Raw genomic sequence first — 6,391 nt, forward strand, 5'->3', positions numbered from 1 at the left:
GGGATTTTCAAAGCCCATTCTAAATTCCCTGGCATCCTTAAGGCGCTCCATGATTCTCCTAATGAGAATTCATTGTTCTTTGCTTTCCACTTAACTTACACTTTGAACCTCCATGTTAGCACTTAATTCCTTCTGATTTATATTAATTATTTATGCTGGTCCCCCATTCTGTATTATACACCCTTTAAGGACATGTTTTTTATGGCCTTTAAGCCGTTGGTTACTCTTTTGTCTATACTAGATGTTCAACATGTTTTTATTGAATGAATGAATGAAGGAAGGAAGGAAGGAAAGAAGGAAGGAAAGAAGGAAGGAAGGAAGGAGTGAATGAATAATGTAATCATATTTTAACATTTTTAAGATACTTTTAGTTTTTATTTTCATTTATTTTTATTTTTTTTTTAATGTTTATTTATTTTTGAGAGAGACAGAGACAGAGCACAAATGGTGGGAGGGGTGGAGAGGAAGGGAGACATAGAATCTGAAGCAGGCTCCAGGCTCTGAGCTGTCAGCACAGAGCCCGACATGGGGCTTGAACTCACAAACCCTGAAATCATGACCTTGAAATCAGATGCTTAACGGACTGAGCCACCCAGGCGCACACACCAACCCCCTCCTTTTTTGTTAATTGAAGTATAGTTGAAATCATGTTACCTTTGTTTCAGGTGTACAACACAGTGATTCAACAACTCTATACGTTATGCTACACTCACCAACTGTAGCTACCATCTATCACCATAGACTCTACCATAATACCATCGACAGATGCTCTAGGCTGTACCTTTCATCCCTGTGAATTATTCATTCTATAACTGGAAACCTGGTTTAGTAGGCGTAGTAGGGTGAGTATTTCTTTAAGTGTTTCTGTTTAAATGTGTGTCTCTCTAGATTTAAAAATAAACTAAGCTGCGCTCATTCCTCTATATTAGTACTTTCCATGTTGAGCTCTTTGTTGTCCACTTACTTGTTTGGCGTATCCTCTAGCAGAACCAAGGTCTGCACAAATAGGCTTATTTACATGTGCTTCCCCACATTCCCTAATGCCCAGCACTGTGTGTGACAGAGCCAGCACTCAAGCGTCCAATAAATGGGAGATAAAGTGCGTGAATCTCTTCCATTTCACAGACACTCCTAGGATTTTTGCAACTTCAGTCCAAATCTTTCTGAAGCATAGCCCCACAGAAGTAAATACCTCAAAACAGCTATGTTGTTCTTCCAAAGAAATTATTGTAGAATGTGTGAGAACATTCCGTGGGCAAACATGCAATGCGTCTCAGGAAAAATGGAAGTGTGGCTGTCAAGGAGAAAAGACATAAGGACAAAAGTCTTTGGCACTGTATCATTAAATATTCCCAGTGATGCCAGCTACTCACCAACCACAGTACTTTGGTGCCCACACAACAATGAGCAATTCTTGCTCATGTCTCTGGGATGTCTGATTAGGCAGCTCTGCTAATCTTGGCTGGGCTTGGCTGGGTGGTTCTTCTGGTCTCAAACTATTTCACAAGTACAAGGAGACTTACCAAAGTGTGGGGGGATCAGCTGGCTTGAAGCTGAGATAGAATACTCTTGGCTGGAATGACGAGGCTAACTCATCTCATTTCCAAGTATTTCTAATCATCTAACAGGTTAGCACAGATGTTCTTATGGTAAGGAAGAAGGCAAGAATGAGATTAAGCCTGACTGCACCAAGTGCTTTCAAGCCTCTGCTTACATCGTGCTTGCCAACAACTTATTGGCCAAAGCAAGTTTCACGTCTGAGACCAGAGCCAAAATGGAAGATCACTATAAAGTTGTGTAGCCAACAGGAAGGGGTGGAGAAATGGAGCCAGTTTTGCAAACCTACCACAGAATAAAGACTGAATGTTGCTTGCTGAAATCTTTTGCCCCTAGCATGTAATAGTAGACTCCAGAAATATTCGTAAAATAGATGTGCAGATCAACAGATGGATAGGTGAATGGATAAGTTAATGAAGCTAGTCTATGGGGCTCTGAACACAGACTAGTCATCCATAATTCTACTATTAACTAGATTATGCCAGCAAGAAAATATTTGTCCTGAGATTTCCACAAGATCCAATATAATATCTTACAAAAGTAGAAACAAGCACACACTTACTGGGTCCATCAAGAAGCTCCAGGGATGTGTTGTTCAGAATATGATGAGTATGAAGTACTTGTCCAAGGTATCTACCCTTCTTTAGTTATCACAAATCTTCCTGTGCAACTGTTTATCACAATCATTTTAAAGACATTCTAATATCTCCAATTCTCGCTTTCTTACTACACAAAACGAAAGCATCAGAAAAGTATCTTTGGTCTCAATTACAAGTTTTTTATTGCAAGGGCAGCAACACTAAAAGCTTCCTGAACCACAGCTAACCTCTGACAAAGCCATGCAAAAATTCATGGAGTTTTTAAGTAGATCTCTACTCAGGAACGTTTAGTAGGGGAGAGAAATCTACACTGGTGATTAGATTGCAATAGAAAAATTCTCCACTGAAACAGAGAGCTCCTATAACCTCCTCCTTTATCTAAACCCTCAAACTGCATATAGCATTCTAGTAAAATGGATTTAGTAGAAAATTAATTTACCAAGTCCAGGGGTTAGGATGATGAGACTTCTATGTCACAGGAAGAACACCATGCCTGTTCCAAGAAAAAAAAAACTTAAATCTTTTGGGGAGTTCTGTATAATACACAAGAGACAAATATTAATTGTTCATAGTATTTAATGCTTTGGATTGCTCTGAGGAACATGAAAACTTGGGTATGTATAGTTAGCTCAATAACTAACATTTGTTGACCCTTAATATAGGACAGTCTCTGTGCTAAGCACTCTTTATTCATCGTCTCATTTAATCCTTACAATATCCTATAACAGGGGTATTTTTCAAATGTTTACATTTTCCTGTACATATTACATTTCCTGTGCACATGTTGTCCTGGCACAATTTTTGATGACATTCTCTTTCACTCTTAACAAGTGACCTGGTTTGGATGATTGCTATGATCATCCTGGTTGAAAAAAAAAAAAAAAAAACCACAAAAACAAAAACAACAACTACCTGCACAGCTAGTGAATGGCTGATCTAGGACTATCAAGTGGGTTAGTCTTATACCAGAGGCATCAGTTTTACCTCATTGTCCTACAAGTTCAACCATAACGATGACTGACACTAGGCCATTCTTCTGGCATCTGTCAACCTAAGTATGGAAACCAAGAGTGTAGAGATCCTCAAGCGTAATAAGACTAGAACGTAGAACTTCAGTAAGTTCTAGCTATATTTCCGAAAGACGGGAAAACTGAATAGCCCCTGGAGTTGGAAAACAAGAAGGGAATAGATGCTTTCCAAAGCAAAGCCCCTGGGTAGAAATTAATTAATCCTTTGGGTAGAAATTAAAACATTCTTTTATATGCTTAAATATCAATTAATGTATTGGATTCCTATTCCATTTATTGAATATGCACATTGAAGAGACCACGATTTTGTCCTAGTTCTCAAGTAAAAGAGAAGACAAGTTTGCAGTTGGAATATCCTTCCTCTTTCCCGTTTATCTTGCTACCGGTAAATAGCAACATTTATCTCCTTTTTTTTTTTTTTTCCAGCAGGACAGATAGTTTGTATTTTCAAAGAGGGTCAATTTGGGTAAAATGTAAATCAACAAAATCAAAATGCATTCTTTCAAAGTCCCACCCCTTCCCCCAGTAGTAAGGATTATGTACAGTAGCAGCACAGAAATGTAAAAGAACTAAGGAGGAAAACGGTAGAGGAAATGCAAATAAGTGCATTTCTTGTATTTATTCATGATACAAATAAATACATTCTTGTATTTATTCTTTCCTGCACAAAGAGACAATCACCCAGGTTCTTTAGATTACATTGACTGTTCTTTGCTAATGCATAACGCTAGGAATTCGTTCATAACACGTGTCCTGTAAGCAAATCAAATTGGAAAAATAGTTAACTTGGAGGAGTGGTTGTTTGCCCTTATAAAAGAATCCCCCCTGAATTCTCTTGAGAAAATATATAGACCAAATCAAAGGAGGAGGAAATAATAAGTCCAGAAAATTGACAGGGGTAGAAGTCAGCCCAACTTACAAGAACAGAGACGAAATAAGAGTCAAGGAATTAAAAAAGCAACTAGGATAAACACCTAGAGATGTGAGAGGAGAGGAAGTATAGAAATAAGGTCTTCTTACAGAAGAATTAGAAAGCATGGTGGTGGCTAAGAGATCGCTCCCCCAAACTACAATCTACATAGTGAAGCCAGAACACCTCTAACTCATGGGAGATAAACCCATTTCGACAGTGAGAACAGATGTTCCAGTGGCTTGATGGCTCTGGAGAGATCTGTGAGGCAGTCATGCAAACCCCACCTAGAAGACGCGCAGAGAGGGAAAGCAAGAGAAAGGAAACGCACTGACTCATAAGGGAAGAAAGGAACTGGGCCGTCGCTCTGCCAGCTGCCTGACCCTACCTAGAGCCCCACCTAAACCGTCCCAAGCACATGAGACTGCCAGCCCTGTAGCTCCATGATCTCCCTTAATCACAGTGCTCTGGGTGGCACATGGGTCAAAATGATTTCCTTCTTACTAATATTGACACCCCTGCGCATGGAATTATTCTTCCATTCTGTTTGCAGGGCAGAGAGAGCGAGCAAGTGAGCCCCTCATCACTTGTTTTCTTGTGGGGCCAACAGGCGCTGACGTTACTTTCTAGTGTGGAGACCCTGTCTCCTGGAAGACTATTACCGAGAGCTCTCATTGTCGCCTCCAGACACGGTCATCCAGGTCCTTGAAGCCTTTCCTCCTGAGAGGCAATGCCCAGGTTTTAAGAATTAGTGCAGTTGGAGAAGACAATTTTTTAAACAATCGGTGTTAATGAAATAAAGCTGCTCATGATGAGAAACACGTAAAGGCAAGGCACTTGGGAAATGAGACTCTGTCCCTCTGGCGGCTCTCCGGAGATGGGTTCCAAGTGCAAGGACCCACCCAAATCCATTAAAGGGTGATTATCAGAAAACAGAGAGGCCACAAAGAGCTCCACACAGGCCAACGTCTGATCCCGGCAGCTCTGGATTTTAACAGCTGTCTCTGTTCTACCAACTCTTGTTTGGGCCCTCTTTCAGGTGCTAAGTGTTCTACTATCACTAACACTACAAATAATAACAATGACACAAAAGTACGTAGTTAGCACTTATTTGTGCTAAGCATAATGGCCCCTGCCTCCACCCTCAAAGGTGTCCTCAGACACCATGAATATTGAATATGTTATGTGACATGGCAAGGGAGAATTAAGGTTGTTAATCAACTGACCTTTAAATAGGCAGATTATCCTGGATTACCTGGTGGGCATAATGTCATCACAAAGATACGAGCAGAAGGGGACACAGTCAGTGTCAGAGCGAAGAGACGTGAGAAAGACTGGCCTTGTAGACTTCGAAGACAGAGGAAGGGGCCTCGAGCCAAAGAATGCAGACAGGCCCCTAAAGCTGGAAGCGCAGCAAGGACAGTGAAAACCAGATTCACTTCCAGAGCGAGAAGAAAGAAAGGCGGTCCTGCTGATGCCTTGAATTGATCCTCCTAAGTCCCATTTTGGACTTGGAGCTCCAGCAATATAAGGTACTAAATGTGTGTTGTTTTAAGACACCGGGTTTGCCCAAATGTGTCACAGCAACAAGAGGCAACTAATACACTCTGCCAGACTTGGGGCCAACCGTTTCCTGTCCAACGATCTCCGACTCTTACAACACTGCAATAAAGACATGATCATCGCATTCACGCAAATGAGGAAACTGAAGCTCCCGATGTTAAGTGACTTGCCTTAGGTGTTGGCTACCAAGATGCTGAGCTAGAATGCCATCCGGGTCTGTTTGACTCCAAGGCCCATATCTCTTCTCTATTCAACCCTAACCCACAGGAAAACACACCCGAAACGACCTTAGCACCACGTCCAGATAGGCACCGCTCCACCCCAGCTGTTACACTGGCTCCCTCGAAGCTGAACAAAGCATGTGCGTGCACTCATACACACACACACACACACACACACACACACACACACACACACACAGTCAATTACCATTTAAAAATAGCTCCCTATCCAAATGGCCACATGAAAGTAGTATTTTGGTCTAATTGGTCCTCATTTATTCACTGTATAGGACTCTTCTGAAAAAAAAAGGATAGAAAGGGCAAGGGGAGACTTGTGAACGTAGCCTGAAAGCTTGGCTGAAAGCACTTTGAATCAATAAGCAAGCCAATGCTCTGGTCTGGGAAATTTACTATAGTCAAGTTTGAAATGCTTTTCACTTTTATAATTAATTACTGTGGGTAATGCTTCTTGTTATTATTTTTATAATTAATTACCAAGCATTGCTAGTAGCC

Source organism: Panthera onca, chromosome C1 (genome assembly GCF_046562875.1).
Source record: "Panthera onca isolate mPanOnc1 chromosome C1, mPanOnc1 haplotype 2, whole genome shotgun sequence".
In the NCBI taxonomy this organism is placed as follows: Eukaryota; Metazoa; Chordata; class Mammalia; order Carnivora; family Felidae; genus Panthera; species Panthera onca.